Source organism: Lipophrys pholis (genome assembly GCF_963383615.2).
Source record: "Lipophrys pholis genome assembly, chromosome: 12".
Classification (NCBI taxonomy): Eukaryota; Metazoa; Chordata; class Actinopteri; order Blenniiformes; family Blenniidae; genus Lipophrys; species Lipophrys pholis.
In genome coordinates, this window is record NC_137641.1 from 14217598 (window position 1) to 14241839 (window position 24242).

The following is a 24242-nucleotide window of genomic DNA, read 5'->3' on the forward strand; positions in this document are numbered from 1 at the left end:
CAATAATGATATGACTCAGTGGCGGATTTTGCTATGGGTGATGTGGGCATCTGCCCAAGGCGCAAACTCAGCAGGGGCGCATCGTGCACCGGCTCAGATACAGTCTTGTGACTCCGCCCCCTGTCTGGCATCCAGGTCCACCACTGATATGACTCGTGGTCCAATATTATTAATATATGTACAATAATATTTGAAACTGAAATTGGTGTAAGTGCAAAATTAATTAATTAAAATGGTGAAACAGTCATCGGTGCAAAAGTGTGACAGTTCTGATCGTAGCAGGCTAAATTATTTGCATTTCATTCAGATAAAATTGAATAACATGGATCTCCACGTGTTAACAATGAGTCCAACATTCAAATAAAAATGAGTATTTGGTATCAGACAAAGTATTTTGTGGTGAATGAGCTGGGAGGGCTTCAAAAAGAAAATAAGAACTGACAGTCATGTCCATTATAGTCCATCTACTCAAGCATGTGCAGAAAAACTAGTTACTTTGGACATGATGGACATGCCCAATAGCGACGCTTCAAAAAAGTTGCACTTTCCTCCATTTCTACGGAGATGGAGTTCCACTTCACGAGCCATTTTCAAAAAGTTTCATTGATCATAGCTCTGACCCACTGTTCACTATTCCCGAAAAAAACCCATTTACATTTACCCTTAAAAACATTGTTGACGGGTCCTCAATTGTTTGAAATCTCTCACACAGATAAAAGTGAAGAAGCAGCCGCTCATTGAAGAGCTTTCATGATTGTGTGTGTTGGTAAATGTCATTGTCTTTATATATATTCCCATAATACTAGATAAGATACTTATCTTCGTTTAGCACACTCACTATAGATTCTGATATTAGTTGGGTTTTTTTAATGAATATTTTTTAAAACTGAGGAAATTATGTTAAAACTGTACAACATCATATAATTTAGCAATATATAGCTCATCTTTTGTTGACATTTGTTTCAGATCTGTTAGATTACGAACCTCAGCTTCCTCTGGTGGTGTGTCCTCTAAGTGATCCATCTTTTTTTTTTTCTTTTTTTTTTTTTTAGAAAACAGGCTTTTCTAAACATTGCCAAAATCAAAATGAATGGGTAATGAGGAGACAACTCAAACACCATTTCAAAGACAAAATACAAGAAAACTATTTAGCTTCAAGTTCATATTTGCTGCTTCTTATTAGTGAGTGTTTTCTGATGCCGACAGGAAAGACTTCTTATTGTGCTGTGTTCCGACTGTGACTTTTTTTGTGTTCTGAATCCACAGAAAAAGGCCAGACAAAGAAAGCCAGAAATCTCAGTGCCTTTGGGCTCTTTTACACGGGAGGGGAAGAAAAGCAATTAGGACTTGAGTAACACCCCAGAGATCAATCTGAGTTCAAGCAGCTCCTCAAAGAAAACTTTGAGATAACCAGGCCATGCGATCAGGCAAATGCAAGTCTTTGTTCAAAGAGTCAATACATTACTGCTTAAATAACTTACAAAACAGTTATAAAAAGACATAGTTTACCATAACTTATGTTTGTCATGTATAACATAATGTTTATGGTATTTAAGTTTTTACTTAAATTATTACAAATAAACTGTCATTTTTGGGTATTTTTCCTTTTCGTTTTGTCTCAAAATAATGTTTTTTTCTGTTCGCTGTCTTTTGGTTGTTTTTTTTACATTCCATCTCCTCCGAATGAGCTGAGCAGCATGATTGTTTCTTTCAAAATCAACTAATAAGATTTATCCATCCATCTTCGAAACACATTTTCATACTAAAGTTCCAAGACCTCCGATGGGGGATGCCAGAGATCACATCTAGGCTCCGAGGTTGTACAATTTAGATTTACACGTGAAGAAAACGGTAATAAAAACACTTTTCCAAATGGAAAGCAGACCTGGAAACTGCCCACTTTGGCCAATCAAAGATCAGAGAGGGTGTCTGTATCCTGTCTTGAATGCTAACCGCAACCTTCCTCAATTATTCAAACATTCCCACCAAATCATACAGGAAGTCACATTTTACAGAATGTTGGCACGTTTTACTGAATGGCCGTACTACCATCATCAAAATAGTGAAGTGTGAATATAGTATTTGTGTAACCAGTAGTTAAATGATTTAACTAATATAAATGTGTAGACGTGCCTGCAATTTCCTCTGTAATCTGCTCCTAACCGCGCTTACATATTGCCAGTAACATCATAGTGATAGAGTAAAGGTTTGCTATATCCACAGTCCAAATGCATTGCCTTTCATTTTGGAGAGCATGTTTGTCCTACAGATGGTGCGCATGCCTGTATATGTCACTTGGGGAATCAGAGAAAAGCAACCTAATGTATTGCTTTGGAATGAGGATGTATTGTCCAACCAGTCTTTGTTGCAGGATTGCTTTTCCCACAGCTATTATCAATCCGTGAACATAATGGCTAAACACCCAGACGCCAAACTCATAATGATCTGGCATCACCCTTTACCATTTTGATTTTGGCAAAATACAATCACCGAATTTTGCATTGTGACCTGTCAACCCCTCCCAAAGTTTCCAATTACCAAAACCCAGGGGGCAGACAGTGCAATTCATTATTTTGGAAGCAGCATCAGCAATGCAGAACCAGCAGAGCGGCACTACACATTCAAATAACTTTCATGTTCTGTTCCCAAATCTGAATAAATCTATTTTGTCTTTGGCTTTCCTTTTTTTAGGGGAGGTTTGAGTCTCCGTCTTTAGGCAAATTATTTATGCGTGGTTTCACATCCCATGTCACAAAGAGAAAAAAAACACAGTTATTCCAGCAGCTACAGTAATACCCCTCAGTTTGCTGATTGTGTGTGTGTGAAAAAGAGACAAAGTGGAATGGAGTATGTGAGTGCACACACACACACACACACACACACACACACACACACACACACACACACACACACACACACACACACACACACACACACACACACACACACACACACACACACACACACACACACACACACACACACACACACACACACACACACACACACGTCGGGAGGCTTGGCAGTAGCACTGACATTTAACAAATGCCCATCCAGGGACTTCAACAAACTCGCTTCACTTTCAACACTCTTTTCAGAAGTTCGAGTCCTTTTTTGCAGCCACCTGTGTTTCGGCTTTTTTTTTTTTTTCCTTCCAATTTTGTCTTTGTGCCACATCAAAACAGGAGAAACAGACTCGGCCGAGCTCATGTTGTGAGACAAGTGCAGAGAGAAGCGGCAGTGAGTTGGGCTTTCTGTGGGGACAGCAGGCTGTTGACCTTCACTGATGAGTGAAGAGGAGCCCCGGTCTTTCCATCTTGCCCTGTCTCAGCCTCTTATTGTTTGCTGGCCTCCGCACTTCGTTGCGTTCACCTTCTGTTCCTTGTCTCATCCTTCTTCTGGCTTCTCTTCCTCTTACCCTTCTCTTCATTTATGCGCTCCTCTGTGGTGGTGAGATGTGTGTATCACTTTCACAGCAGTAGTGTAATCTTTCAACAATAGGCAGTGGGGGTCGAAATTGGCCCACAAAACAGAAGCAGTCTTTTAGGAAGTGGTCGGTTAGATTACCTCTTTGCCTTTGGTTTGTGTTCTGCAGAAAAATAAATAATGTTTACCCCCCCTTACCACTGCAAAGCTCGAACCTATTTAATCTCCACTTCAAAGCACTCCAACAAAGCAATAATTACTCATTTCAGTCACTTTACGACCTTCTACTTGTACTATGGTGTTCACATTTGGGTCATAGGTTTGCTGACACCTCGCCATGTGCACGGAGCAGCACAGCGTTGCTCGGCATAGACATGAGTTTTCACAGAGATTGAACAGCTTCAATAGACAGCGGTAATGGAAGGAACAAGGGGAAACGCAGACAAAGAGAAATTGGAAGAAAAATCGTCAATTGATGCAACACTGACAGAGGAAAATAGAGAGGCTGCTTTGCTTGTTAGAAGAATTGGAGGAAGCGGCAGCACCAGTAAAGAGATTAGCATAGGAGTTAGCGTGTACTGCTTTCCCTCGCCAGGCTGTTGTTGCTATTGGCAGACGATAGTAACATGAAATAAGGGCATATGCAGACTTTGCTTGGTGATGAGAATGAAGAGATAGAAAAGCATTCTAAAGGTTTGAAGTAGGGCCATGATTTATCACGCTGGCATGCTAACATGGTAACACATGGTTTTCTCTGTATTCATAAGGTTGACAATCATATCCACACAAGCACCCCAGCAGAGGTCAGCTGCAGCATCATGTAGGCTCCCACGCTACAGCCTTACAGGACGTGTTGTGGAAGAGGTCAAATGTGTGGAAAACCACTGGCAGCAACTGACTCCACTGTCAGAACTACAAGCAGATGTACTTTCTATTTAAGACGATGGAGGACTGCTGAGTGGGTCATGTGGGACGGTTATGTTTGTGCCGTTGTAACAGACAACAGGTCACTTCTATCGAAGGTCTCCATGAAACTTTATTAAAACAAGTTTGATTTCTGATCACTTTACTTTGAGCCAATATGGTTGAAGAGTTTGTAGAAAAACAGCACTATGGTACATATTTCAGGTGACAGATAAGCATGTATGTGTATGTATATGTAGGGAAAAAAGCAAGTTTCGAGGAACTTACACTGTAAAAAATATGTGGACTTTGAAAAAAAAAAAAAAAAAAGCTAACACATTGCCTTACAAAAACTAATTCATGTCAACTTATCTCAGTTAAATTTTATTAAATTACTTCTTGTGAGTTTGCAGTATTCAAACAATTTAAAGAATGTAGATTATGGGAACTTGTTCAATTTGAGTTTGAGGTACTCAAAGTAACTGAAATCTTTTCTTTAGTTTTAGTCATTCATCATATTAATGTCAACATAATAATAATAATAATAATAATAATAATAATAATAATAATAATAATAATAATAATAATAATAATAATAATGCGTACACACATAGGCAGCTCAGTATCTTGCCCAAGGAAACTTTGGCTTGTAGGGAGGCAGAGATGGGAATTGAACCCGCAACCTTCTGATTGGGTGACGACCGCTCTACCAACCCTGCCATGACCGTAGACATGTGCGGACACGGTGTGGGATAAAAGTATCAGCGCATGTCTGAAAGAATGTGCAAAGGACACTGGGAAATTTAAAAAAAAAAATTTCCGAAGTTATTGTAACTGGGATACATCAAGTTAAGCATGTTTTACAACAACATAATACTACTTAATTATTTAAACGTAGTGTTCCTAACAGGTTGGTAAAAACTTTGGTTAAATTCTCTTTTTATCATTAATTTGTATGTTAGCATTTACAGTGTATGTCACTGTGGCGTGCTACTCGGTGAATCCCATCCGATTGAAATTGAAAGTGTAACGTTGGCGAGGATAGGTCCCCAGCTCCCTGCGACACTCGTCAGGATAGAGCGGGTGTAAAAAAAAAAAGAATGAAAAGATGGATATCGGATTGTTATTAGTGAAGGCAATGCCCGAGCTGCAATGTAATGGCAGGTGTTGTGCTTTGTGCAGACGCTGTGGCACATATCCAAGTCGTGGAGATTGAAAGATACATTTGAGCAGTAGCAAAAATTAGATTCTGTTGAGGACAGAGAGATGTTTTCTGAAACCATTATAAGAGGGGAATGATATGGAGAAGATAGTCTGGAGCAAATTGTTGCTAATTGTTATTAAGTGAAGGAGCTAAAAAAGTAAAGTCCGTTCATAATTTCTAGCTTTGACATGTATTGCTGGACTGATATTATTTTGTAATTTCGTAGTTGGTAATTCCTGGTTAATTTGTTTCAAATATAATCATACATATGAGAGATGAACTGTTTGTCTTTTATATATTGATATAAGTACAACAATCATAAAACCTGGTGAATCCAACAATTCAATAAGTAAAATAAACAAAAGAAACCAATCATCAGAGAAAAATATCACACAAGGGCAAACAAATAATTTTCCAAGATTGCATTAGAAGCTCACATTCCCCTTGTTTGAAAAGCTGACATGATGAGAGCGACACATTCAACAACCCCATTAGTAATTAGCTAATTAAAGGCTTGTTTACCCCAAGCTCTCTCTATAAATACTTTATTTTACCCTTACTTCACAGTGTGGCGTGTTGGAGGACAAAATCAAGAGGCTTTAGAACTGGGACTCATTAGGACAAGAAACGATATTTACACACATGCTTCGCTCTGCAGACCAGTTTGTTGAGATTAGAAATGTTGGAGGTCAACCTTCGACAGGCTACGTTGTGAATATGGAGGACTTGCGTTTATTTGAGAGACAAAGCAGTGTGTGAAGGTCAAAACAAGCCCATTCAAACACTGAACCATTCTGGACTCGATATGGAGGCTTTGCCAGCATTAGGGTAAAGTTGAGACACCGTTGCTGAAACCTGCTCTTTCTTTATCGTCCTCCAGAAGGAGAGGTCAAAGCGCTCGCACCGGCCTCGGTGCTGGTGTCATTCAGCTGCTTTGTTAGATGAGTGCTTATGGCAAAGAGTGTGCATGTGCGTTAAATCTCCTGGGCATCTCCTTTTTTCCCCCACCGCTGTTTGCACTGTTTCAAGTCAAAAGCAAGACAGTGAAAGAAAGAATCTAATGTATTTAAAGTTGCAAGCTTGCATTCAAGTGCAGGAAAATTACGCACAAAGAAACTGTAGTCATGGCAAGACAAGTGTAAGTCATCCGAAGGGCAAACAAATTCAGCTTATTTCACTCCGAAGCTCCATAACACGAGCCCATTATGGATATATTATGCAATTCCCCATATTACATTAACTAAACTGCAGAGCAAACTAAATATGGATTTCTTTATTAAGACTAGTCACAATGGTGTATTTATTTGAATACATGAGTTGTGAGTCTGACAACATAATAGTTGGAATATCCATATCCGAATGATTGTTTCATGTAATTAGGTTTGATCAGTGCCACAGTAATCACTATTGAGAGACTGTGCATTCCGACTGGACTATCAATGATTTGTCCCCTTTTAGTTCAGGCTGTACCACAGTTGTTCCTCTCCTTAAAGACAGCCCGTTACACAACATGAATCTTCTCCACCAGCCCAAACTGGCTCTTAAACACAGGCATATTGGCTTCCCATGCCACCAGTTGAATAACAGCTGTTTATGTTCATTCTGACTTTATGTTCCTCAATCAGTCATCATTCCCTCTCATCTATATATGCAATTTACTTTGAGGACCACCGTACTATCAGCATCTTCTTATGTTGCATTCAGTGACACTGACATTTTTGGCAGCTTTTTGCAGTCTCACAAATGCAAGAAAAGCATGGTTCAAACGAGTCCGAAAACAGGACAACCCGATATTCCCAAACCAAGCTATAACAACAAGCTTAAAGGAACCTAAGATGCTGCCGCCACAGCCGAGGGCTCCCCCCACTAAGAGAGCACCAAAGAGAGAGCGCCTCGTCCCGATCGCTACACCTTGTCTTATTATCTCCTGATTACCAATTGCCTGTAAACCTGTTTAGAACAGGACGAGAGAGGAGGGGCGGAGGAAGAGAAAACAGCAACCCAAACAAAGGTGACACTCCCCCCAGCACAGTGTACTAACAACGGGCCACACGTCACAAGTTTGACATTTCTGATAAGTCTCAGCTACTTTCATCAGCACCTGCTTAAAACTACCATCATGACTCCTGCAGTGCAGCAGATTAATTTCAGATTTTTGATACACGTTAATCCAGGTGATTACAGTATTGCTCCATTCTCTCAGCGCAGGTTACCGTTATCTGGATGTTTGGAAGCCTTTTACTGATTTGTGGAATGCAAACTGTGTCAGATTACGTGTATTGACATAGCTGATGTCTCGTTTTTCCTTAGATCATGAATATAAGATAACCTTACATTTTTCAGACATTTTTCCTTAAAAAAAAACAAAAAAAAAACCTTGTTGTATATTCGGACCAATACTGGAGCTAACTGTGTCAGAATACGAACATGTACTGTAATTGTTATTAGCATTTAACAGAAAGTACCACTAAGGCTGACAGAAATACCATTAGAATATCATAGGATGATATGCAGTCTGAAATTGGTTTCAGTTTTCAAGTCATTGTTGTAGCACAAGATGAAAAGTCAGTGATTTGTTGTTCTGGGTGTTGATATATTTTAGGATTACTGATATACAATTCAAATATACACAAAAAGTACTTATAAAAATGGATATTGTGTGGATGTCTTTAAATGCGCTCTATTGTCCAATCTCAGTCCTGTATAGCGGCAGCCTTGCATGTCTTCATGCTCCAGCCCCCCAGCCCCAGTTTAATGATCATGTCACTATCAGTTTCTGCCTGATAATGAGCCACTTATTACAATCATTTGTTCGGAGCCTGGAGATATCAAAAGCATGCAGCACTGTGGCTCTTCAGGACCATGATTGGACGCTCCTGCTGTGGTGGATTTATGCCCAGGGTCCATGTGGAAGAGCCTCTCTACTCTTGTTATAGTTGGCTGGCTTTTACCAAAGCGTTTGTAATGTTTCTTTTATATGCTTAGAGTTGTTTATAAAAAACAACACTCATCTTAACACGGGATCCTAAACACATTTTAAAATAAACATCATGAATATCCTCTCGGCATGATGCCCCCAACGCCGTGTTTGATACAGATGATGATACTTGAAGGCTGGCTTCTTCCATACACAAAGCTGAGGATTGTATTGATATAGCTCAGTTATTATTCCATCAAGCCAAGATGTTTTGCTCCTTATGGGCTAAGAGTCATCCAAGTTGCACAAAGCAGGCTGTCACGCACTCTTCAATATGGAAATGTGCCATGGAGGCCTAGTTGGTGGAGTGCTGCAGCAATGACCACTGAGCTTCTGGCTTGTCTGCTCAGTTTGGCTGAATAAACAGAAAGTCTTTGAGAATCCAACAGAAAGAGGTTTATAGTGACATTCATTTGAACACACATTTATATATATATATATACATTTTTTATTTTTTCTTTACCTTTGACGAATTGATACCTTCACAATGTCCTGCTTTGTCAGTTTTTGAAAGGCCACATGAACGACAATAATCAGACTGACACATGTAAATTACTCTAATTATTCATGTGTTTAATCAACCACACTTTGGCTTCAGTTAATTTGTGTTATCGCTTCATGGGCACATCTCAAATACATGGGAAACAAAATATTTTTGCATTTCAGTTTCAGAAAAGTTTTGCGTTCACACAACGTTTAGAAAACTATGTCCATTTACACGGCAACGGCAGAAATGCTGACAAACGGTGTCATTTTCATGCTGGGACACTAGTGGGTGCTGTTGGTTTTTTTTTGTTTTTGTAATACAACCACACACATGTGTACAGAAGACAATACATTATAAACATTAACAATGGCGAATACACGGACATTCTTATGGACAGACAATGAAGTTGAATTGCTATTACAGGTGACTCAACTGTAAAACTAACAAGTCCCAGGAGAATACGAACTTGGAATCATGCCACTCGGGAGGCTGCCTGAGTGACGATATTGTCCATCTACTCGTGCATGTGTAAACAAATTTACTATGGCTGTGATGTGCATACAAAGTTGCAGTATTTCAGGAAATGTATGTTTTTGTCCTTCTACAATGAGACGGAGCCAGAGCATTTTTCAAGTGGTTCCACCTTGGGAGCTGTTTCCAATAGGTTGCATTTTCTGTGGCTCCGAGCACCATTGTCGTGTAAACAAACCCCGAAAAGGCCATCAGAGTTTTACATTTCCATTAGAAAATGTTGTCGTGTAAAGGAGCCTAAATATCTTCATACTGAAATCAAGACTATAATAACTTCAGTCCTACATTCCCCATTCAAATTACGATCATATTTGGTTGTCACCATGAAAACTTTGAGGCAATTTACTGGGAAAATCAAACGACTTCCTGTATTAAAAAAAACAAAAAAAAAACTATGGAACCACATCAGCAGGTATCATATTTATGCTGGTAATGGCAGTCAGCTACTATATAAAGACACTTTCACTTCCTTGTTTATGCTCCAGTCAAATATGCAATAAAATGATTAGCAATGCACTGAGAACAGTAAAGTAAAAACGTTGTAAATAGAGTATGATTGGTGGACAAAATAATGATAGAAAGCAATCAAAAATAAAACATGTCTGTTTTATTTTGTGAAAGGACTTCCTCACAAATTCCATCCTTCATACTGATGAGACAGTGGACTCTTTCAATTGTGTCCTAATGTGTCCATTAAAAATAATTCATTTGGGGGTTTAGCAAAAAAAATAAAAAATAGGTAATGAAAACATCAGTTTACATGACATGGATTAATTCCTCATTCGGGGAGAACAGTAAATTCTATTCAGAAAAAAAGCTCTCCGCTGCAATTGTGCCTCGGCAGACGGGGAAATAAAATCAGCCTGAACACAATCAGACTGTGTGAGACAGGATGTTGCAGGAGGAGCACGCAGTCTTTAAAAACCTCTCATGGATAATAAAATCTTGACAAGATGGAGTTGTTAAACAAAAAACAGCCTCACGGGTAAGAAGTACAACAATAGCTTTGACCTCGAAGAGCTTAAGCATTAACAGACAGCTTGAAAGCTGCAGTATCAACACTGCCGCCTCTGTGTTGGCTGGATTTAATAACTGCTGTGTTTTTTTTTGTTTTCGTCCTCCTGATGGTCCGATTTGTTCAAACTCCTGTTTTCTGTCAGCTTCCGGTGGATCGGGAAAAATGTTACTGGTTTGTGCTTGGCTGCCACTAATAAAGCTTCACCAGCTTACTGAGTGGCGCCATAATCCACATATCCATGAAAATGGCAAATTACATTTAGGATTCAAACTTATATTATATATGTATATGTTATATATATGTTATATTGACAGCATAACGTACTGCACACATTTTAAAGAACTACATTTGTTGGCTGGACTCCTGTGAAGTGTATAATAACACAACCTTCATTAGTTTTTTCTCACAGAGGTGAAAACTGAGGGTGATTGATTAGAAATCTTTGTGGTTATCGATGGATAGAGCTTGGTCACACAGGACCTTCTCTTTTATCTGCTGGTGATTGTTGACGATGCAATCGGGTTGAAGAACTCATCGGCTATCAGTCTGATTATTGTTGTGTATGTCTTTATAACCACATGTCCACATATGAAAGTAAATCTCTGTGTTTTTGTTGTTTGAAAACATGTTGCTTCTTTCCTCTCTCCTGTTATCTGAAAGGAACCAAATGTTGCTCAGTATACAATATTGTGAAGTACTGTTCATATTTCCCATATATTACTGATACAGCAGCTGCTAATACTCAAAAAAAACAAACAGAAGTAGGATAATCAAAGCTACGTGTGCACCTTTTTGCTACATACAGGGATAAAGTACACTATGAGAAAGGTTCCTCTATACGCATTTAAACATTGACAAACACAAACAAAATGTGCATTAAACATTTTTTCTTTTTTAACAGGAAAAGACTATTGATCCTTTTGCAGAAAGTACTTCTCTGCATTCAAAGCATCCTATTCATAGTTAAGCTTAGCTCCTCATGTCCTAACCCTGCAGAGGTGCTGCACCCATGGAGGTGGGAGGTGGAGCCTGTAAGCGGTGGGATTCAAATCGGCCATCGTCCAAACTCAACTTTTGTAACTTGTAGACCAGGGGTGGCTAACTCCTGGCTTGTGTGCCGCATGTGGCTCTTTGCCCATCATCTGTCATCTATAGATAGTTTTCATGTGACCTCACGCATCCGGGCTTCTGCCGACCTCCGCCATTTATTGGGTCAAGAAAATGTAGCATTGGTAAGATGCTCTCCACAGTTTGTATCGCGGTTGAATAAGTTTGGGTTGCTATCGTCACGCCAACAGTGCGGGCAATCGAAGGATCATTGAAAGTTGTGGAGGTCAGATTTACTAGGGTCGTATTCAAATGCAGTGTTCAGTACAGAGTATGATCGACTGCAAAGTCTCTCAGTCACACAGTTAAGACAAAACCTGTCTGAACAAGACAGTGATGGTTGGAGAACAATAAAGAACAATAACAGAGAATGAGAAATTAAAAGAAATACAGAACTATAGGGTATAAGTATGTTAATCTTAAGAGTAAGGTCCCAGGAAGTAATGTCCATAACAGTCGTCGCCGCCTATATTTGGCAGGGTCATGCTCGTTAGAGAGTACAATGCCAGGGAAACAAAGGCTCAAGTATATAGACACTTTAGATACGCCAGTAAGAGCCTGGTATGTGAAGAAGTTGGCGTTAATTGATGAATTAGACGCAGGCACAGTTGAGAGCTGAGAGCTTGTTCGGTAAGGTTCCAACATCAATAACTCTTTTGCGAAACATCATCAACACACAAACAATACGTCTTTCCCGTTGTGATACAGACAATATCCTACAGTCTCATTTTTATGAAAAGTAGCTGTCTTTCGAGAAGCAGAAATAACAATGGTCTCTATGAGCAGTCGGCTGTGTGACCAGTGCACAGGGACCAAAGCGCAAATTATATATCGCTGCAACAGCAAAGACGAAAATATCCAATAACATCACTGGTATTTATTGCAGTGTCATCAAAATCGCTGTTGGTCTCTGACTGGTTGTCCACCCCTCCTATAGACTACCACTGACCCCAAAGGTGAGGTTGTGTGACCTTCACACAACTAAGCACTATTAAAACATGTGACCAAACCTAATTTGAGGATCCAACACCCCAACAGGTGCACGTGTGTGTCAGTATATTTCCTGTTTCAAAAGTTTCAGTGTCATCTTGTCACATGACAGTGATGTGTTTGAGGCAAGTTGGTGACTCTCAAGCTGTGTGTCCCTCACTGTTTGCCCTGTGATAGACCAGCGACCTGTACAGGCTGTGCCTTCCAATTGTCTGGAGTCAGCTGGGGACAGTTGCATCACACTGCAACCCTAAAATTGGATAAAGTGGAAAAGAGGATTTGTGGATCGACAGCTGTGTAATTCTGAAACCAGCAAAGACACTGCACCTAATGCGACGGTGTACAAACCATATGATCAGGCTATGGGTTTTATCACACAGCAGAGAAATCATCAGCTAATTATTCTTCACTCCCACTCACTCCATATGTTAATTCACCCATCTTTTATACTGCTTTATCCAGGGTTGCGGCGAGCTGGAGCCGGAACAAAGTAATTATGGGTGAAAGCTGGGTACACCCTGGAAAGGTTTCCAGTCCTTCAAAGGGCAAACACTCAGTGTCATATATTCTTTATTTGCCAATTTAGAGTCACTTATTGACCCAATAAGATGTTTCACATGAAAGGACACATTTTCTATACACAGATTGTTGTGATATGTGATTATTCGTTGAGCAATAAATTCACTTTTTGTCATCTGAAGAGCTTCTGTAATATATTTCTCAGCACTGATGGCTCAAGTGGAAAATATAATAAAAGTAAGTATCAATGAAAGAAAAATGAGAGTGGAATGGAAACCGGTGTGTAGAGCGTGTTAAAATACGGTTGACTCAGCAGTGACGCAAACATCATTTATGCTGTATGTGCAGTAATTAAAATATAACATTCTTTTTTTGTTATATTTGAAACAAAAGAAAGTGTTTGCATCGTGCTAAAAATAGTGTTTGACTGTTTTACCTAAAAATGTGATGATCTTGCTGCATCTTATAACTAATTTACATGACATCATTTCCAGGAGGTAACGCATCACTGGGATGTCTGTTTACAAACGCAAAAAGCTACTTTTTGAAAACGGCTCCCAAGGTGGAACTTTTTGAAAATGCTCCAACTCTGTCTCCATGAAAACGGCAAAAATGCAGCTTTTCTGAAATGCTGATACTGTGCATGCACACCACGGCCATAGTAAAGAATCATTCTACACATGTACGTGTAGATCAACAATCACAACAATGGCAGCCTCCAGAGTGTCATGACTCCAGGTCCATATTCTAGTGGGACTTGATAGTTTTATAGTTGAGAGTCGCTCATAATAGCAATCCAACTTGGTCGTACGTCTATATGAATGCCCGTGCACTCGCCATCATTAAAGTTTATAGCTTAATGTTCTCTGCACTAGTGTGTGTGGTTTCATTCCCCCCCCCCCCCAAAAAACAGCACCCACTAGTGGCCCAACATGTTAACTACATCACATAAGTGTTTCTGCTGTTTCCTTGTAAACGGGTTTAATTTTTCAAAATGTTGCCGTGTAAACACGAAACCTTTCTGAAATGAAAACGCAAAAAAGATGCCACTCCAAACGTCATGGAAATGGGGATTTATTCTTCTGCAATTTACGATCATACGAAAAGAGTAATAGTGCAATCTTCTAACTATAACAGTTTCCTTATTGAACACGATATGGTTAAAAATGTGTGATTTATTTTACATTTAGCAGCAAAATGTCGCCCACATATTTATATTCAGTGTTTAGCAATTCAATTAGATGAAAGGTATCTTAAAACCTTAACATAAACTGTGACAGCAAAAATATATCATAGTATAAGTATAATCTCTTTTCCATTATAAACACCCTTATAAAACCATGGGGCCCTTGAAGATTTCGTATTTTCATGTTTTAAATATGTCACTACCTTGCATTGAAAAAAACTAAAGAAAACATGATTTAGGATTTTTCTCCTGACACACACTTGCATAATTACTTGGGCATGAGTGTAATTTCTGGGAAACAAGGTTTAACACTGTCATAATTAGACACAAGGAGAAAATGGGAACTTGGCTCATCACTGCTTAAGGCATGCCCGCTCATGCGTGAAGACAGTTACACTGAGCCCATATTCTTCCATTGTCTTTCAGGGAAGAAATGACCAGACAATGTGCAAAGCAGATGCACCGCAAAAGCTTCCGTTCACAGGGACATGAAATGGGACAGAATGAGAAGTGACAGGATGCTTTCACAGACAAAAGGGGAGAAAATCCATTTCTAAATGGAGCTTCTACTTCAAAAGGAGGGAAAAATGTGAGAGCCTTATCAAACAAAAGTGATTCTCTTCCTCTTTCATTTTGGCAATATCAAAGCACTCTATTTTTCTCTCACTACTATTCTGCCATTTTAACATTGTGAACAGTAAACAGGGTTGTTTTTTTTTCATCACAGCCAAAGTTTTTCATCTGAGGATTATTTTTTTTTTTCTTTTTTTTTTTTTTTTAGAATTGTTTCATAAATCATTGATTAATATAATACTTTGAATATAGAAGGCTGTAGGGACATAGTATTCAAACAAATCTGCTGGTTAATGATCCACGTTGGCCCTTTTTTTTTTTAACTTTGTCTTTGAGTTGGTGTCAAGCAAATGCCAAATAAGTCACATTGATTGGGACCTTATTAATACGGCAAAGTGGATCATTGGTCAAGGACAAGCTTTGATTTTCTCAGTGCCAAATATAAGGTGGGAAGCAGTAAAATAAATCTAAGTTAGTGGTGTCAGCAAGAATATAGATGAAAGTTTGGCTGTTTTTCTGTGTGAAAGGACAACTGACAAGGACAAGAGTTTTGGGTTTTTTTTCACGATGAAACAGTTGAGTCAACATTACTAATAACTGCTCATTTTTAAGTATATAATATAAACAGTGTCGAAACATGAGGCCCAGCATCAATGAGCAAACCAGCTTCCCAAATGTTCATGTGTGCTTTGTCTCACAGTTCATTTTGTTTGAATGCTGGATTTGTTAATGTTTTCTACTTCTTGCAATATTACTGGAGATGTCGTTCAGGATCCATAAACAATAAAATACACATCTCTTCTTGTGCTAGTTGGACTTTTAGATCTGGAAAGTTGACCGCAACTGCTACAACTAGGGATGCCAGTGAAGTTCAGCAGAGTTAGAGGGTTGCCGATCATTAGTTGAACTGCTTGGAGGATTTTACACTGACCTTTGCTACATGCTACATGCTCAGGAGTGTCATTGCTCACACACCAGCAATGCTACGCATAAATAAAATGTGACTGACACGCTGCACACAGCAAGCTTGATCCTTCGGTCTACAGCAGGGGTCTCAAACTCAAATTGCCTTGGGGCCACTGCAGGTATTGTCATCCCATGAGAGTTCCACTCCACCTCAACATTCAAATATGACAAGAAAGCGCAACATATCAGGAATTTTACTTATTTTGCAATCCAAAACCATGCTGAAATAAAAAATACAATTATATAACTTTTAACAGTTTGAACAGGTTTTTTTTTTTTTTTTTAACACAGCAAAAATGATTTTCAGTTACTTTGAATTATCTTGCATAATGTAACCTCGCAATCAACAATCCAAGTAATGCAACACTTGTCCTTGACACATTTGTACCTCTGTTTTATTTCTTGCCAGACACTACGGCACGCTTCTGCTCACACGGATGAGCTATGTTTGGCCTGATGGAGGTCACAGGTAAAACCCTGAGTACATCTCCGAGATGGGCACCACTAAGCCTGGACCTGTACTTGCACTTATTAAAGTTCATAGTAGAGAAAAGTTTCTCACGCAGATATGTGCTCCCAAAAAGACAGACAGAGCTGATTCTCTCAGAATTTCTTCAATCGTGTCTGCTTTTTCATGTGCATCTCTGAATTTACTTTTCAGTTCACTGTGACACTGCAAGTCAATCAGTTCCACTTGTAACACACTGGGTACACGCTCCACATCAGCTGATAAGGGGTCAGCAAACACCTGGAAAGTGTCACAATGTGCCTAAAAGTCAGCAAAACCCAGGTCAAATTCCTGCAGTAGGCTTTCAATAGCAGAAGCGTATTCATCACCACTGAATGCTGCACCCTCTCCCACAAGAGATCTGCATGTATTTAAATGACTGAGGCTTTTTTTGCAGTTTCAGCTTTGTGGTGAAGGTTTTTACACTTCCAGAGGCTGCTCTGATGAGCTGACCAGGAATCTGCAGCTACAGGTTAAGGACGTTCAGCTCCAGTGTGACGTCCACGAAGAATGCAAGGCCCATGACCCATTTTGGTTCCTCTAATTCTGGGACATCCACATGTCAGAGGCATTTCCTCTGCTCAGCCAGTGCACCTCAGTAAAATACAGCACATCACCATATGCTGATTCAAGTTCCTCTAAACAAGTCTAAACCTGGCAGTGCTGTAAACTCCTGGACCTGATGTAATTGATACATTTCAGGACATCACATGTTCATATTTGAGGCATTTTGCTCCACAGTGTTTGTTGGTGAATGATGCAGTGCAGAACAATTGCCGGATCTGCCTTTTCCTCATTCCAACTTTCTCCGCACCAGCGCTACCAGCCCCTTTTTTTTTTTTTTAACTGTCATGGAGGGTGCGCCATCAGTGGTAATGCCGACCAGTCGTGTCCATGGCAACCCAACGCGTTCACTCGCGTCACACAGCTGCTGAAAGACGTCCTTGGCTGTAGTGCGTCCGTGCATTGGAGACACACTTGGCAACTCCTCTATCACTTCAAATTGTTCATTAATTCCTCTGATGGAAATGGCCAGCTAAGCAGTGTCGGTTTTATCTGAGCTTTCATCAAGCGCCACCGAGTACGCAGTGAAAGCGCTCGATTTGTTGCGTAACTGCTCGTAAATGTCAGTTGACATCTCGCTAATCCGCTCTGCAACGGTGTTTGGCGACAGAGAAATATCGCGAAAGAAGCTTGTTTTTTCTAGGCACAGGATATGAGCAGCTTCCAACATGCAGTCTTTCAGAAACTGTCCCTCCGTGGATGGCTTTCCTGCTTTGGCAATTAACTCACTCACCACATAACTGGCTTCAACAGCGGCACTGGCTTCTTTCTTAGTTTTTGCTGGGATGTTAACCCTCTCTGGAGCTGCGCGGCTCGTTGTTTCCTCTCATCTCCCTGGTACTTCTCATACTGTTCTCCACGTCTCGTCGAGTAGTGGCTCTTCAGATTGTACTCCTTGAGAACAGCGACTTTCCCTTTGCAGATGAGGCAGGTAGCATTTCCACCAAACTCCACGAAAAAATACTGTAAAATCCATCTTTCTTGAAATTGTCTGTGTTCGTCGTCCACCTTCCTCTTTTTGTATTGGAAAAAGATATATTTGCCATTACCAGATACAAATCGCACTCGCTCCAGATACAAACTCCCGCTGAAGCAACTGAAATTACCTTTGACCCCACGGAAATATTTTAGACAGTATGCACTGCCCTATGAGTACTGTACACACAGTAGTATACTGGAGGCTGTTGGAGGTGTGCAGCAATGCATGGTACGCATATCTGCACTCTGTATTGGCATGTAGCTAAAGTTTAATACTCGCACTTACACTCGTCCTTTAAAAAAGTGGTATTGCTGCATCGTTACAAACATTACACTTACAAATAGGGTTAGGGTTTCCATCCCAATTGAATATGTTTAAAAAATGCCTGTTTTTATTGGGTTTTTTTTAAAGTCACAAATTTACTTCTTTACTAAGTATTTTGCCTGATCATCACATTTTTTTTTTTTTTTCCCGGGTGCCCACCCCACACTTTGAAAAACACTGATCTGAACAATACGCATCGTTTAAAGTATGCGACATTGAATGTCTCTCAGCATCTCCAGATGCCATTATGTCTCATGGATGGATATACAGAAAAAAAATATTAGACTCGTGAAAATCAGATTTGACCATCTTTCCAACTGTGGGCCAAATCCAGATTGTTGGAAAACCATATCTGTCTGTTTGGATTAAGACTCCAAATCCTTCAAATAACTCTCTAGTACCTGGAGGGGGCTAATATGAGCTCAAACTGATAATATCGGACATTTGTACAACTTGAGATGAGCTCGTACACACTGTAATCTGTGGAAATTACTCTTGCAGCTATGGCTGTTACAGCAACGACGCAGAATGACGAGTCTATCAGTGTGTATTGTTGCCAATTGTTAAATGTCACAGTTTACATTAAATCCATATGGGAAAAAAATTGCAATAATAATAAACCAATTTGTGGTGTATGGCTTAATAAACTGTAAACTGTAAACTGTTAGCAGACCACCTAATAAAACCTGATTGAAAGAAATGTTTTGTAGTATACTATACAAAATGAATCTCTATTTTTCAATGAAGCAATATTATATGACAAACATACCGCTAGCAATTGTATTGTTTTGTTTTTCGTAAAATTTGAATATTTGTTCATTATTGGAAGATTGTGTATAGTATATTCAGATCAGGGTAAAACCTGCAACCACACACTCTCACATTCCCACTTAGGGCAATTTAGAATGACAACCTGACTTCAAACATGTTTATGGACTGTGGATCCATAGATGCACATGAGGAAACATGCAAACCGCAGATAGAAAACCAAATTTGGCTTTCGGGTGAAAATTATGGGAAATGTAAAAAGTTCATGCTACAGTGATATTGTATCATGAAAGAAAGGCATTGAAGTAGAAGCATGCAATTTGCGATTCTCTCATCTCAAAAAGTTTATTGAAACGAAAGCCAATAGAAGTGTACCACAAAAAAAAAAAAAGCCAATGTCTCAATACCTTGTCATGTGCCCTTGGGCATCATTTACAGCTCGACAACAACGCCTCATGTTGTTCAGAAGTCGACTTATTGTCTGCTGAGGCATCCCAGTCTTCTTGAAGGGCGGCCCTCAGGTCATTGAGGTTCTGGGTACAGAGATCCGAGCCTCTACACGCACCTCAGCTGATCCCAGAGGTTTTCTATGGGATTCAGGTCTGGAGACAGTGCAGGCCACTCTATTTGAGGTACCTCAGTATACGGCAGCCGTTCCCTAATGATGCCACCTTGATGAGCTGGAGCCATTGTCGTCCATGAAGATGAAATTAGGCCCGTGTTGTTCATGCCGGGGCACAATAACTCGAATAATCATGCTATTCAGGTAGTGTGTGGTTGTCAATGTACCATTCACAGAGTGTAGAGCAGTTCTGTATTGACAAGACACACCTGTCCACACTGTAAAGTATTGTAAAGGTTAGAGTGCATTTTAGGGCTCATCCTGAAATTTCACCCGTAAGCCGAATGTCCCTAACTTTTTGTGAGTAGTGTATTTCATTCACACCTAATCTTAATGTCTTTTAACATATGGTCTTGTTCAGAATGTGTCATGATATGGGACTGTTCATCTGTCCATCTGTCCAGCTTCAATTCAGCAAAACTCACTCATGGTCATGGAGAACATGCAAACTGAAATTGTAGTTTATTATCAGTGCTCACAGTGAATACCCCTTGATATTGTCTGCCTGCTTCGGAAACTGTAGGATTACTATAATTTCAATTGGGACTCTAGTGACTTATAAGTCAATGAAACATGATGGAATACATTTGCGATGAGACTATTTCTAATATTCTATCCTTTATCAGCCATTTTTCTTCTAAGAAAAGAGTCATTAGTAATGTGCTCAAAGTCATACCCAATCTGTCTGACGTGAAAAGCCCATTTCGCACACCCTCGAATAATAATTAGTCACAAAAAGGTTATCGGAAGATATCATGACAAGTGTTCATTAAGAGTCAAAGCGGTGTGCTCGGCATGGCAAGGGCAAGTCAATAGTAGAACAAAAAGACTGTGTGAAACCTCTGTAGGTTTGCTTTGACTCCTATCCTTCATACAGTCAGACATAATGATGCGATATTCATTCATGAGGGGCAATGAGATGCTCTTGGAGATGAATGAGAGGACATTGTTCAAGGTTTCATCTGACAAAACCAAAAGTTGCTTCAGTTGCAGAATAGTGAGAGTGGAAAGCAAGAGTTGACTGTTGACTGCACCCATAAAGTTTATCCAAACTAACAAAACCAACTGGCTAATTGTTTTATCTTTGCCATAGCAAAAATATGAGTCAATGACAATGAAGGGCTAAACACGCCAAAATAAAAGATATAAATACACCATTACATAATTATGTTAGTGTGTTAATAATTAATTACAATTGGAATCAAAGACATACATGTGTCATTAAATAGGTCAGTAATTCAACAATTACCAAGTAATTTTTTGTAAAAAAAAAAAAAACAACAACATATTGTTCTACTGATTAATTAATTATTTCATGGTCTGTTGTTGCAGTGGTTCATGAATTTATTTAATCTGTCTAACTCGCCTCCTAAAGTCAGTTTCGGATTAGAGCCTCTTGCAGGCCAGTTTTGGCCCAGGGGCCTTATGTTTTACACCCCTGAGCGAAAGCAAAGTGAGTTATGAGACACTTGAAAGCCCACCTGAAAGCTCTCACATCCAAACATTAGAAGCGGACAGACACAAATAAAAAGGCAGACACACCTAGAGATGGGGCCGAGCCAATGCAGTATCGGTATCGGGTTTCGATACCAACGTAATTCATGGATCGGAAATTTCTCATCCAACCTGTGGATATTTCCCATCCATGAAACCATCTGTGCTTCGCTATCTGCTGAAATGACTCCACAACTGTTTCTCTGCCGGCTGCTCTGCTCACTGGGTGCAAACTGTGGAATGGATTTCCTGAACGGAGTCACGGGTCTCAATGACACGCGGAGTAATGAGTCAGGAAATCCATTCCACAGTTTGCAGCCAGCGAGCAGGCTAACGTAGTAGCACTGTGCTTTCCAACTTTTCATGACAACATGTTGCTGTTTGGACATATTTTATGCTCAAGACACTGCAAAGCAACATAGCAACAGGCAATGTTTGCAAAGCCGTTGTACAGCGAGGCAATTCAGACCACCAAGAAGCTGCCCCCTACCCCACGCAAAGCTCAGTGAAAATAGTGCCAATTGTTTGTGCTGCGTTAGTGCTGGAAACATTGCTGTCTGTGCTGTGTTGCTCGAGAATTCCTCAGGGATTAATAAAATGATTTTGAGGTTTTGAAGATATGACAAGTTTATTATGAGACAACTAACCCCACATTGTCCATATTAAACACAAATAGTTTGTAGTGCTTCCTTTTCTGACCTTATACTAACCTCAAGTTGTTTTTTGAGAGAATACCTGCATACATTCCTACATTTCATACTTTCTTGTAGAGAGGAGTTTATTACAGCCTCATATAAAATAAACAATAATGATAATAATATTAAACCAAACAGTTCTGGTATCGGAATAGTATCGGTATTGGCAGATATCCAGATTCAGGTATCGGGATCGAATCGAAAGTGAAGAAATGTGGGTCGGTGCCTCATTATACACCCCCCAACTGCCACTGTGAAGGATGGACCAGAGGAGAGTACTGACTCAGGACTCTAATCAGTCAGCGACAGCTACCTTTATGAACTGCACTGAACAGTATGCACACTCATCTCTGCTCACTCTGTCGGTGCGCCAAGCTCAAAACACACACGGTTTGAGCTTTTCACACACACAACAGTTGGCGCACACATGGAGTGTATTTGCAGTTAAACAGAACTCATGAGAACAATAGTATGGCAACCCGGTGTTAAATTCTGGTCAGTACTGGAGACGGATTGAAGTTTAAATTTTGCCAAAAAAAAAACCACAAAAAAAGCATCACTAATAAGTAACAAACCTAATCTTTCTTTTACTGAAAATATAAAAAAATTTTGGTTGAAAGACCAACACTCTGGGTTTTTATTTTTTTTTCTTCCGCAAGACTTCAAGACCAGGTATTTCATCAGTAGGGAGTTTTGTACCTGATACCCCAAAATTTTGCACTCTGAGATATTAGATAGTGTGTTGATGCATGTATATCGCTGCAAGAAACCACAAAGATGTGCTTAAGAAAAGGAAAAAAAAAGACTGTAGAGTCAAACATGTGAAAGCTTCAGCACATGAAATAACAAGAAAACAGAAACAGGTACACAGAGAAATCCTTTTGTCAGCAGTTTGTGATTTCTGCAGGTGTCTCCAAAAGGCTTCAAGAAAGTTTCTACCCAAATCTGCATATACAGTATTTTTGCTTATCTCAGGCAGCAGCAATCATTTTGCCTTCAGAAGCGAAACGTGGAACTGCAGCTTAGTGTTTAAAGCTACTTAAGAGGCAAATCACAAACTGTAAAAACTATCACAGTTCTAAAAAACTACACGGTCAGTTTTTTTCTCTTTTTTTGTGAACTTGTGCTTTTTTTATTTAACTTAAACAAATAAACATACATAGAAAATAGTGTCTTATTATTTTCAGTCTTTGTAGATTGTTAATTTCTTTACATAGTGATTCTCTACATAAAGTGCATCTCAGCATTTCACAGAGAGACTCACTCTCCACTTTGTACCATTTTCTTGTGATGGCTGGTTTTTTATTTGTTTTGTTTGTTTTACGCTGCCAGCAAAATTCCGAACAGGTATCTGATTAGGTTTCTGTTGGATGTTTTCTGAAATCACATTTGGTAAATACAGTGCTGGTTTTTGATAAATCAGAGCCTAATATCTTATTGAACTTATATCATATATTGTATTATTAAATATGTGTATTCCATTGCACAACAACAGATTTAGGGGATGTTATTATTCCATTTGGTGTCAGATTCATTTGATTTTAAACCAGCCAACAAACAAAACTATAAACATGATATAGCTTTATAAAACCAGCAGCAAACAAATCTAATAAGTAGGCCTTCCATACATTAAACCCATAATGATTTTCCATAGCAGGTATTTCATAGCGACAATACAACTGACAGGGAGGCTGGACTGTATTTGAGACTCACTGTCCAACACCAGGCCACAAACACACCACACGTGCAGACAAGATACATCTGTAGGACTCGAAAGTCTCAAAGTCCATCATCACTGTGAATATGTCTGCTTGATTTCAATATGTTTTCCCTCCTGTACTCACAAATATCTTTGACGTTGCACTGGTTGCAAAAGTAAGTACCACTGGATGAAAAAGTGGAGTATTTTATAGAACCGCTCCTGTAAAGTTACTGTTGTTGAGGGTTCCTATTTAAAGATTCAAGAATTTATCAGATGTCCTTCCGCAGAACACCTTCCCTCCTTCTCAAAGGTAAATCTCCGGGGAACAGAGGTTTCTGTCAAAATCATTACCGCAGCGTTGAATAGCTCCACAGATAAGCAAATGCAACTCTATCTGTAACATAGGTCAACAAGCGGCAAATATGGAGATTTCCTCCTTCATAAATCCCACTAGTTAAGCCACACACAATGCTTATCAGAATGTACACACTGAATAATAGGATCAAACAGGCGAGGTATGTCTTAAAACAGCGGCCTCGCTTAGCACAAAAGGAAAAGCCGAGGAGAAATAGAAGACCATCGAAGGGCATTTCAATTTATTTTCAGCCCACCTCATGGTATTTTGCCAAGTCAAGTCTTTTTAGAATGTCATCGCTTACTTTACTGTAGAGCTGTAAACGGTGTTTACAGTCAATGCTC